The sequence below is a fragment of the Schistocerca piceifrons genome, chromosome 3 (assembly GCF_021461385.2).
Source record: "Schistocerca piceifrons isolate TAMUIC-IGC-003096 chromosome 3, iqSchPice1.1, whole genome shotgun sequence".
In the NCBI taxonomy this organism is placed as follows: domain Eukaryota; kingdom Metazoa; phylum Arthropoda; class Insecta; order Orthoptera; family Acrididae; genus Schistocerca; species Schistocerca piceifrons.
Window position 1 is genome coordinate 712,167,544 of NC_060140.1, and position 12,465 is coordinate 712,180,008.

The window sequence follows — 12,465 nt, forward strand, 5'->3', positions numbered from 1 at the left end:
CATATAGGCAGTCATTTTTCCCTCGTTCTGTTTGGGAGTGGAACAGGGAGAGAAGATGCTAGTTGTGGTACGAGGTACCCTCCGCCACACACCGTATGGTGGATTGCGGAGTATGTATGTAGATGTAGATGTAGACGTAGATGGTGCAGTGGTAGAGAGGGTGATGCAGAGATTTTCTTGGCCTCCCCCAGTAGAGCTTGTTTCCGCCTTAAGTGAGGTGGAGGATGTGACTCAGTACAGGTAACCAGTGGCATGGGGTTGATTTGATGGAACCGGTAATGCAGCGCATTGTGTCGTTAAGTTTTGTGTCTACCTTCTTCACATGTACACTTTCCAACTAGACAGGTGCACAGTACTCGGCAGCAGGGTGCACAAGACTGATGCCAGTTAAACGCAGACAGTCAGCAGAGGTTCCCCAGGTGGTACCACTGAGCTTATGTAGTATGTTGTTCCTTGCAGCAACTTTATGAGAAAGCTTTGTGATGTGTTCTTTGTAGCTCAGGGTTCTATCTAGAGAGATTCCGAGATATTTTGGGAAAGGATTGTACCTCAACGTTTCTCCATTGAGCAGAACTCTTGGTTTGTAGTTCGCAGCACGATTCGCTAGATTGAAACAAGAGACTTCAGTTTTTGATGTGCTTGGGAACAATCTCCAGGTCTTAAAGAATGTTGACATCTTCTCCAGATCCTCCGTAAGAATTCGTTCACCATCTTCGAAATTACTGCTCTATGCCACCAGTGCGATGTCATCAGCATAGAGGAATTTGCTGATGACATCGCACTGGTAGCATAGAGCAGTAATTTCGAAGATGGTGAACGAATCCTTAGGAGGGTCTGGGGGTTGATCGTTGCTCACGTCCGTAGGTATAACCTAAATTACCCTACATGTGACCCCTGGGTGGTGCTAAACGAGCAAGTGTCAAAGGTGATATACAATATCTCCGGAAACATAACTAATAACCGTCCTTTTCAGGATCATCCAACTGGAGACGAGAAACACCTAGTTCGTATAATGCATTTTAATTTCGAAGGTGAAAAACTTCGACGAGAAGCTGAAATGCATAGGTGATGTCTCGAAAAGAGGTTACAGAATAGTCATAAAAAAAGGCCAATCGATGTAAGGATTCTGTGGAAACATAATTATGTGTACAGATGGTTAATCTATGAAGGAAATCGAACATCTCGACGATTTGCGCCTGTTATCGTTATCGATACTGGAAAGAATCGTTTCCGGGTATTCCAAGTCTTTCGATAATGTTTTAACGTTAACTTTTGACTGTTCTGTATAATTTCGCGTTTGCTGTCGTAATTTCTGAGAGAAAAAAAAGGTTTTAATGGGCGGACAGACAGATGAATAACAAATGACAAAAAATATTTAATTCAGTGTGATATACAATGAAGCGCCAAAGAAAGTGGTATAGGCATGCGTATTCAAATACAGAGATATGTAAACAGGCAGCATACGGTGCTGTTGTCAGCAACGACTATAACAGACAAGTGTCTGACGGAGTAGTTATAGTTACAACGCTTACTGCTACTACAATGGCAGGTTATCAAGATTTCAGTGAGTTTGAAGGTGGTGTTACAGTAGGCGCACGAGCGATGGGACACAGCATCTCCGAGGTAACGATGAAATGGCGATTTTTCCCATAGGACCATTTCAGAAGTGTACCGTGAATATCAGGAATCCGGTAAAACTTCAAATCTCTGACATCGCTGCGGCCGGAAAGAGATCATGCAAGAACGGGACCAATGGCGACTGAAGAGAGTTGTTCAACGTCACAAAAGTAGGACCCTTCAGCAAATTGCTGCAGATGTCAGTGCTGCGCCTACAAGTGTCATCGTGCGAACCACTCAACCAAACATAATCGATATGGGCTTTCGGAGTCGAAGGCCCACTCATGTACTCTTGATGAGTTCACGACACAGAGCTTTAGCCTGCCCGGGCTCGTCAACACCGACAATGGGCTGTTGATGACTGGAAAAATGCTGCCTGGTCGGACGAGTCTCGTTTCAAATTGTATCGAGTGGATGGATGTGTACGGGTATGGAGACAACCTCATGAATCCATAGACCTTGCGTATCAGCAAGGGACTGTTCAAACATGTGGAGGCTCTGTAATGGTGTGGTACGTTTGAAGTTGGAGCGATGTGGGACCCCTGATGCGTCTAGATACGACTCCGACAGGTGACACGTACGTAAGCATCCTGTCTTATCACCTGCAACCATTCATGTCCAACAGTCTTAGACAATTCCATCAGGACAATGCGACACCCCACACATCCAGAATCGCTACTGAGTGGCTTCAGGAACACTCTTCTGAGTTTAAACACTTCCGCTGGCACCAAACTCACCAGACATGAACACTATTGAGCATAACTGGGATGCCTTGCAACATGCTGTTCCAAGAGATCTCCACCCCTCATACTCTTACTGATTTATGGACAACCCTGCAATATTCATAATATCAGCTACTTCCAGCACTACTTCACACATCAGTCGAGATCATATCACGTTGTGTCGCGTGTTCGCGGGGCCCTACGCGATACTAGGCAGGTGTACCAGTTTCTTTGGCTCTTCAGTGTAGTTACAAATTGATAGTTTTCGGATTTTTTCCTTTACTTGTACCCTGAAACGTTCGTTCTTGCCTAATTTCATGATTCTGAGTCAACAGTAAGTATCCTTCAGGTTTTACAATGTTACTTATAATCCGTATTGACTGCAAAATGTTTATTCATATGACCGGTTTCGGTTCCTCTAGAACCATCTTCTGATCTGATATTTCGGTTACAGGAGCAGCCCGTCCACACACAGCAACCTTCACATGCTGCGTCACATATGACAATGTAAAACCACTGATTGCGGTTATCCCATCAGACATTATGTCTGTTTTTGCAAACTTCATGTTTTAGTGAGTGAGTTTGCGAATATCAAAATATGTTACATAAATGACCTGTTTTTCGATTACATTGACTTGGAATCTTAATTTTTGTACACCGCCGAGGGACTATAGACCTCAGTAAGTGACATAAATTTCACTTCGAATTCCTGACTAAAGAGTGTTTTTAACAGCCGAACAGACAGAAAAAGAGGGACAGACGGACAACAAAGTGATCCTACAAATGTTCTGGTTTTACCAAATGAGATACGGAACGCTAAAAGTAGCAAAACAACAGTGATGGAATGTCGGAAATGGCCGCTAAAGTTAGTGGACCAGTTCTGCAATTTAGGCAGCAAAATAACTGACAATGGACAAAGTAAACACACTCTAAAATAATGTCTCTAGAAAAGAAATATATGTTTATGGGAATTTAAGTCGCCAGATGGACTTTTTGTGATTTTTTCCAAGGCGTTTGATTGAGTAGATCCCCTTACACTCTTGCAAACAATCAGATTTTTTTCGGAATCGATGGCTTTAGACACAACTGGTCTGAATCACACGTAACAAATACAAGGCAAAAGTAGTGCTGAATAATTCAAACAATGTTGGAAGGGTAGAAAATTTTAGTGACGGGGAAGAAATCACAAAGGGAGTCACACAGGGTTCAATTTTGGTTCCACTGAAACTCCTTCTGTATCTGCATTACCGTCCACTTAAGATTCAGGAAGCAGAATTGGTACCTTTGAAACGTCCCATTTTGAACAATTATACAAGACTGTGCTTAAACTGACACACAATATTTTTAGCGCAACGCAATCTGGCTTTCAATAATCCCTACAAAAGAATGGCCCTGACTAACATTAACCTATACCTTTCACAAATCACTTACCTCACAAAAATCTTCGTTACTCGAACTACTGCAATACAGCGAGCGCCACTACTGCCAGCTAAATAAAAGATTCAAACTACAGAAGGCACTAACTACTGATAGGAATAGTTAGCAAATGAAAGATTTTAATAGAGAACAAACAATGTATTTACCTTAATAGTGTTGAAAACTCATAATATACATAGCAGTTCATGACATCCAGTCTTACAAATTTCAAAACTCCGCCATCTCTCTCCCCACATCCACCACTGCTGGCGGCTCACCTCCAACTGCGCAATGCTACGCGCTGTTCACATTCAGCTGCCGCTGCCCAACACTACAACGGCAGACAACAATGCAAACTAGCCACAGACTGCACACAGCACAGCCAGTGATTTTCATACAGAGCGCTACGTAACATTGCCAATAAGAAAACATAAACAGCCTACTTACATAGCCCCCATGCTCCCCACAAAAAATTTTACAAATTGTTTTGGGCAGTGGCCAATAATGATTTGATAAAATTTTTCATAATTACAATAACAAAGAAATCAAATGAACACACTTATTGATACAATGTTGGTCAAAAGCTAAAATTTTCTCACAGTCCATAAAGACAGTCCTGATCATTCATCACAGTAAAATAGCTGTGTTTTTCTCAAAGTCTGAGCAGTAAAAGAAAATGAACAGGGAAGTTGTGGATTTCTATGCAGTCTTGAAGAAGTAGTGTTGTCCTTCCAACGGAAAGACAGTGCTGACTCTTGACATGCAGACAGGTAATGGGCCACAACAGAGCAGTCCCACAGCAGAGTCAGTCGAAGTTCAAGAATATTGGTAGGTAGGTCATCACAGAGCAGACCCACTGTAGTCCTGGTAGAGATTACGGTAGTGGTGGGCCACCAGAGGTGCAGACCCACTGCTGTCCTGGTAGAAATAATGGTATTGGTGGGCCATCAAAGGTGCAGACCCACTGTAGTCCATGTAGAGATGGCCAGCAGCCATCTGTTGTGACTGTGCAGGTGCACAATCACCATCGAAGAGTCTTGCAGAGAATGTAGCAAGTCCATAAACCACCACTTGTGCACTCACAAAGTTTTTTTTAATTGTCCTTAGAACCAGCAATGCTGTTATCCAGTCCCTTGCTGAATTATTAACACACATGCAAACACTGTCAGTCCATACTTCTCACATTTTGTCCATATACTATGACCAACAGAAACGTGTGCAGTGAAATGTAACTTACAAGTTACTTAATTTGATGAACTGGTGTCAATTACAATTTTATAACATAAGAATACAATTACAAAGGTACAAAATACATCATTAAAGAACATAACAATACAGATAACATTTGTAGTACAGGCTTTACAAAAGAATCGAAATAACATATACATCAGTGTTACAGGAATTATGACATGAGTACATACATAAAAGATCAGAATAACTTTCGAAACATCAACTTCACACATGAGCATTAAAACAGAACAGAATACATAGTGTCTAAACATCTTTACAAACAAAAAAACATATTATCAGAAAAATTCTACAACATAACTCTTATTAGCTAAACACATAAAGACAGGAAAAAGACAAATACACAATGGGACATAAACACATAGCAAAATAATACAAAGGGAAGACAGGGTTCGTTTTCATTGTGACATTTGGTACTGCAGTCCAACCCAAAACTTCATTCCATAGATCTTTCGTCTTATTTCAACATTTGTTTCTACCAAAAAAATCCTGTCCAAGCATGCTTTCTGTATTTATATGTTCACATATTTCTTAGCTCATTATTTATTTTCCATTATCTTACATCATTTATTTCCAAGAAAATCCTACCTAAACTTTTTGTCTCTAAAACCTACTTTCTCTTTCAGAATACTTTGTTGGGTAAACCATATTCTTATAGCTTCTCAATGTATTTCTCCCAATTCATCACAACTCGTTCTCTTACATAGCCTACCCCATTTTAAGCTAACTTAAATCTACTGAGCTCAGATATATATACTAAGGGACGAGGCAATGCAGCAGCACAAAACAATTAACACAAACATCAATGACAAAAAATTCAAATTGGCAAAGCAATTGCAATATTACAACTAATATAAGGCACTGTGCAGCAAACAAGAAAAATAAATCCGTAGTAAAACTGGCTTAACAGCATAATACAAAGCGAAATTTAGTAGCACTATGCCTGGCAAACAGCAGCAGCAAATGCAATAACTTATATCTAAACATGACATAGCTCAAGCAGAAAAAATATTACACTAAAGACAACAGCGCAGACAAGGGAAATGTATATTAACATCTTAATGTCTACGTAATTAAAGTGGTGCACCACACAAAAGAAATTACCAAGTACTTGGAAAGAAAATTCTGTATGCAATTCCTGTGAAGGGAAATGTTTTTTTTGTGCTCCTTCGTTTTTTTTTAAGTCCATCATAAAGTTACTATTTACTGGATCTGTAGGCATAAAATATTTATATTAGTACATCTATTAAATTTTATTTTAACCAATGCTGCAGTGCAGCTAGAAACTAGATATTAAACAAAATGAGTAAATAAATACATAAAGCTAGCCATATGGCATTTCTCTCAACTAGCAAGACAATAGACGTGAAATGTTTCTCATCGTTTCATTAGGTATTTTAGTAAATATCATAAATTAAGAGCTCCACAGTATAATCGTACGTTTTCAAGTTTGAGCGTGTCGTATTTGCGATGCTTTCTACAAAGGAATGTCAATAGCGAGGATAATGGCCTCCCCTTTTTTTTCTACCTCTGCCTCTGAAAAGGCACACACTAATGGCTTTTTCTCCAGGCGTCTGACACAGCTGGGTGCCCACGGCGCATTACGTGCAGATGGTCACTTAACTTTCTTACGGAAATATTTACGACAGCAGTTTTCGCTACAGTGACAGTCTCATATAAAAATATTTCACAGGTCAAGAATTTGCGTTACAAATCTGTAGAAACAAAATCCTATAGACATAACGGAGTCCAAAAAAATGTCGTCAGCATTGTAACACATTCACACATTTACATACATTTCATAACTCTTAAAGTACGATTCTTGGTTTCCAACATCCTTTTCCACAAATCAGAGTCCCTAACCACTACTCATTATTCATATACGTATTCGTCGACACTTCTTCAATATTTCATCATAATAAATACGTAGCATAATCAAATTCCTCATATACGGTAGCATCATCTTATTGATCATAAACATACCTCAACAGCATAATGCACATCGTCGTCATAAAAATAACATCATAACACCTCAGTCAAATCTCAAAAACGTCATAGCTTTCTGCAATAATGTCAAAACCTAAAAAAAATTCTCTGCTCATTTCAATAGTGTCATCTACCTCAAACGAACTTTAAAACCATGCTCCCTTACCAAATACATCATTCAAAGCTCTTATAGTATCACAACGGTTCCGAAAAAATATGAACAGTTCACAAAGTACAGACAAAATACAATTCCATAAGTGTGAAGTTACCCAACTGTGTAATTGCGTAAACATGTGTCACTGGTGTAGTAAAAAAAATGTTTATCTCTCAGTTAAATGATCAGATAGCTGTGTAATTTGTGTGTTAGAAAAATATGGTACCGATGTGTAAAGTTGTATAAGCAAATGCCATATTAGCTAGGGCTCCTTGTGTTTGTCAAACACATGGTACACAAAGTAAGCGTGTACCCCCCTGAGGATTAATGTAATTATACCCTCAGGTGTTACAGGTTACAGCAATCGAATGAAATGTATCACGGAAAACCTTTGTATCATTGTACTTCAAATATCTTTAAAAATAAATGATTTAAGTGCAAAATTAATCACTCAAATACGTGTCCTGTAGCGCTAAATGTGCGTCTTGTTGTAAGACAATCTCTGTGGAAGTGTCGTAGTTATTGTCCTCCGAAAGCTAAGTTCTGCAGAAGCCAATGTACTTACCTCATGATAAACAAAAGTGAAATGCTTTGCGTATAGATATCTTAGTTATTACACTTATTGTCGTGATAAAGAAAGTACTGTGCCGTAACGTATTGTTGTGCTACGGAAAAGGCAGTCTCATTGTAGTTATACCACAAAAGTTACTACTAAAACATGTTTTACTTTCCAGAATAATACAGAAAAACTGTGTAGATATAAAACAGAAACACCGCAAAAGCAACATTGTATATTGTCACTCATTAGTAGCGTCGTAATAAAATCGTGTAGCTGTCACATAAACTAACTACTGTGTCATCTGGTATCTCACAGAAAGTACTTTAAATCCAGAATGTATTTCAAGTAAACCAAAATGTTGCATTAAAATCTCATTAGCAGTACCAGTATATGTTCTAAGTATGTAAGCCTTATAGTCGTTACGTAATCGTGCAACTAACAAGCAAGAATATACACACACAATAACACTGTGACGTCTGTTCACTATAACAATGCATTCGTAATATCTGTTTAAATAAGTTCTCTTGGTTCTTGATTGGATATTTAGCTTCAAACATTGTTGCATGGTAACAGTTTCTAAGTCTGACAATGCATACTAGAAATGTGATGTGAAGAGATTTATGGCAAAGACAAAGTTAAAAAGCAGATTATCTTTCAATAAACGGTTTTACGTGTGAAATGTGGTGTAAATCTGTACTCTTCCTAGTACGCAGAGTTTCAACTTCAACGCAATTATCATGTGGTATACGTCGGATTCTGTAAGGTCCATTGTAAACTAGAAAGAATTTGTGACTCAAGTGTTTCTTCTTATGTGACAATGAATGAGCTTTAATGAGAACTTTCTGACCAATATATAATTTCTTTGCATTTGCTTTACCGTGTAGTTTACTCTTTTTGTCTGCTGCAGATTTTATATTTTTAAGAGCCAAGTCAATTAAGTCTTTGTGTCGAAGTTTACGTGTATTCGGGAAAGGTACAAGCTCTCTGATTCTGTTCGGTGGTTCTTCATTCTTCAGTACAAGAGTAGGTGGTAAAGCAGTGGAGTCATGAGGCATTTCATTCAGCACGTTTTGAAATAAGTGTAAATATCTGTCCCAATGCTGATGCTTTCTGTGACAATAAAGTCTGCAAAGCTTATTGATGTCTTTCATAATCCGTTCGGAGGGGTTACAATGTGGTGAGTACAATGAAATAAAAACAGGTTTGATTTTATGATTCCGAAGCATGCGTGACCAAACAGCAGATCTGAATTGCGGTCCGTTATCTGAAATGACTTTACTAACGTGTCCAACTTCACGTAAGAAATTTTTAACAAAGGCGTTGGATACAGACCATCCAGTGGCTTTACGTAACGGAGTGAAAGAAACAAATTTTGAAGTAAGTTCAACAGCGACTAGAACGTACGAAAATCCATTAGATGTTCTGACAAGTGGTCCCAAGACATCAACAGCAGCAAATTCTTTTAATTTAGAAGGAATAATAGGAAACAACGGAGCACGATGTGAGATAGTAGATGGTTTCGCCTTTTGACAAAGTTTACAAATAGACAACACTCTTCGAATTCTCTTTTCCATATTGTTAAAATAACAAGTCGTTCGAAGAACATGATAACATTTTCGTGGACCAAAATGTGCGTAGCTGAAATGAATGTACCAAATGAGCTTATTAACAAAATCGTCTGGGATGCAAAGTACCCATAGCTTGTCATCAACAGTGCAGCGTTTGAAGAGTATGTTGTTTCTAACCGGGTGATAATGCCGAATCTGAGTGTGTGTCTTTTCATGCCATTTACTTTTAATGTCTTTCCAAATCGGATCTTTATCTTGTTCATGAGCAATGTCCTTTAGAGATGTGGAGATGAAGTTTTCAAAGGCGACTTTCTGAATGTAAAGAATACTGAAATTTTTCTCGAGGTTACCTTCTGTGTTACTTTTCTCAAGCCCAGCCGGTGCGCGTGACAGTGCGTCCGCAACAATGTTTTCCTTGCCGGGAATGTAGACTATTGTGAAGTGGAATTCTTGCTGAAACAATGCCCAACGTTTTAACCTGTCATGATTTAATTTTGAAGACATAAGAAATTGTAATGCACGATGATCACTGTATACTTTTACGTGCTTACCAGAAAGAAAGAAACGGAATTTGTTAAATGCCCAAACGATAGCTAAAGCTTCTAATTCAGTAACGGAATAATTTTTTCAGATTTTGTTAGCACTCGGCTAACAAAAGCAATGGTTTTCTGAACGGTAGTGTCATTTTATATGGCTTCTTGAAATAAATGGGCACCAAGAGCGACTTTAGAAGAATCCGTGCTAAGGCAGAAATCTTGTGACAGATCTGGGTGAGCTAGTATTGGCGCGTTAAGTAACGCTTCTTTCAAAGAATTGAATTCCAACTGTGATTGTTCGTCCCAGTTCCAAATAGTATTTTTTCCAGTGAGAGAACAAAGTTTTGGTGTAACAAGAATTTGCATATTCAGAAAACGACGGTAAAAACTTACGAGACCTAGAAAACTGCGGACTTGTTTCTATGTGGATGGAACTGGAATGGCTCTGATTGCTTCTAACTTTTCAGGATCCGGCTGAATGCCTTCAGAAGAAATAATATGTCCCAAAAACCTCACGTTTGACCTACCGAATTCAGACTTTTCCAAGTTAACTGTAATTCCAGATTCGGCAAAAATACGTAACAGACTGTTGAGGATGCGATTATGTTGTTCCCATGAAGCTTCTGCTATTAGAATATCGTCCACATATAAGGTTCAAACCAAAAGGAAGTTTCCGAAACTGATAACAAACGCCGAAACAAAGGAAAGCTGTGTATTTTCTACATTCTGGATGAAGTTAGATCTGATAAAAACTGGATCTGAGATCAATGGAAGACAACACTTTTAAACCATTAAAATTTTGAAGTAGTTCTTCCAACGTTTGCGGTCTGTCTGTTTCAGGAATAATTATAGTATTGATTTGTCTCGAATCTAAGACAAGCCTGATCGATCCATTTTTTTTTTTCTCAACAACATGTAATGGATTGTTGTATGAGCTTACTGCAGGCTCAATAATGCCCTCGTCAAGCATAGATTGTATTTCTGTTCTAACACGGTCCCTATAATGTGCTGGAATTACGTATGGTCCAACACAAAATTTAGTATGCTCACGAATACGAAATTGGTATTGAAATCCCTTGATCGTTCCTGTTTTGTGAGTAAAAACTGTGGAATGTGCTTGTAAAATCTCAAAAAGGTCCTGCCTATCAATGTCATTACAGTTCTCAATTGTTTGAATTTTATTCTGAATTAACTCATCAGTGTCAAATACGCCGTCGATATCATCCCTGTCAGTACTTGCAGAGTGATTGTTAGTGTCAAGTTTCGTCGAAAATTCCGAACTGTTGTCTAGCAGAAGGTAAAGCCGATTAATTTCCTCATCATGGTTTGAGAGCCAATCTTCGAATTTCAAAGCTATTGACTTACCTTCTTTCTCTAAACTTATTTCAGCATCGTGAAAGTTTAAGATTGCTTTGTATTCATTCAAAAAGTTTACTCCCAATATAATTTCCGTCGACAATAATGGAACAATAAGAAAGTTCATAGAGAAGCTGTGGCTTTGACAAATGAATTCTAAGTTGGTTTGTTGACGTACATCTACACTTTTTCCAACGATTGCACCTTGTAATTTAATCTTACGTAACGGAAGTGTGGGGCAATCGTTCGATTTGTTGCATTTGCTAAAGGCTGTTTCACTAATTACTGTAATGGGACTGCCAGAGTCAAGTACTGCAGTAAATTTTACGTCATTTACTGTAATGTGAATCACAGGATATGCAATGTTGTTATATTTTACGTCGTGTTCCTGGAGTAAGATGTCCCTAATGTCTTCCATTTTTACGTAATTACTAGCTACGGCAGCTGCGTCGTCAGTTTCATAAGTACGTTTTGTGGCTGCCAGCGGTATGAGTCATTGCCTATTGTGTCTTCGTTGGCGCGCGTCGTTATTGGGATTTGGAGACCTGACTTCTACAAATTCACCTTGTCGAGAGGGCCCTGCTCTGTTTGAATCCCGCCAGTTCTGATGCAATATCGTGTGTCGTCATGTCGGTAGATTCCATAGTTTCTTTCTTGTCGGTCATGTGGTGGAGAATTTCTCCCTGAATCGCAACTGCGCGCTGGACCATTGCGTCTAAAGTTATTCTGTCTCCCCTGATAATATTTATTTTGGTTCCTATATTGTCTGTTTCTCTGATTGTCTCTGTGATTGTTATTACCGCAGAGACGTGATCTTTCCCTGTAATTATTACTACTCTGCCAACGGTTGTCATACGGGTGGTGTCTGTTTTGGTCACGATTTGTGTTGTGAGAATAGCCTTGTCGTGTCCAGTTATTATTTCTTTCATCGCGGAATTGCGACGGATGTGACCTGTAATTGTTGTGTTCCTGGTTTCGCGTTCCGCGATTGTCAGTGTCAATTTCTAATTCTTGTAAGAGTCCCTGAAAAACTTCAATGTCGTCTTTCCAACGTCCTTCCGAAATAATATGTCGTAAATGTTCAGGCAATTTGATTAAGCAAATGCGGATGAGTTCTGAGGGGCTGTATGGGTTTGACAGGTACTGATTCTTGTGCAACATGTCTTCAAAATATTTCACAAGTCTGGAAAATTCAGATTGTTCGAAATGTTTCATCATTATGATGCTCGGTCTTGTGTAGCTTGAGACCAATATGCTGAGAGGAAGGCATGATAAAATTCTCCTTCACTGTGACAATCGTGAA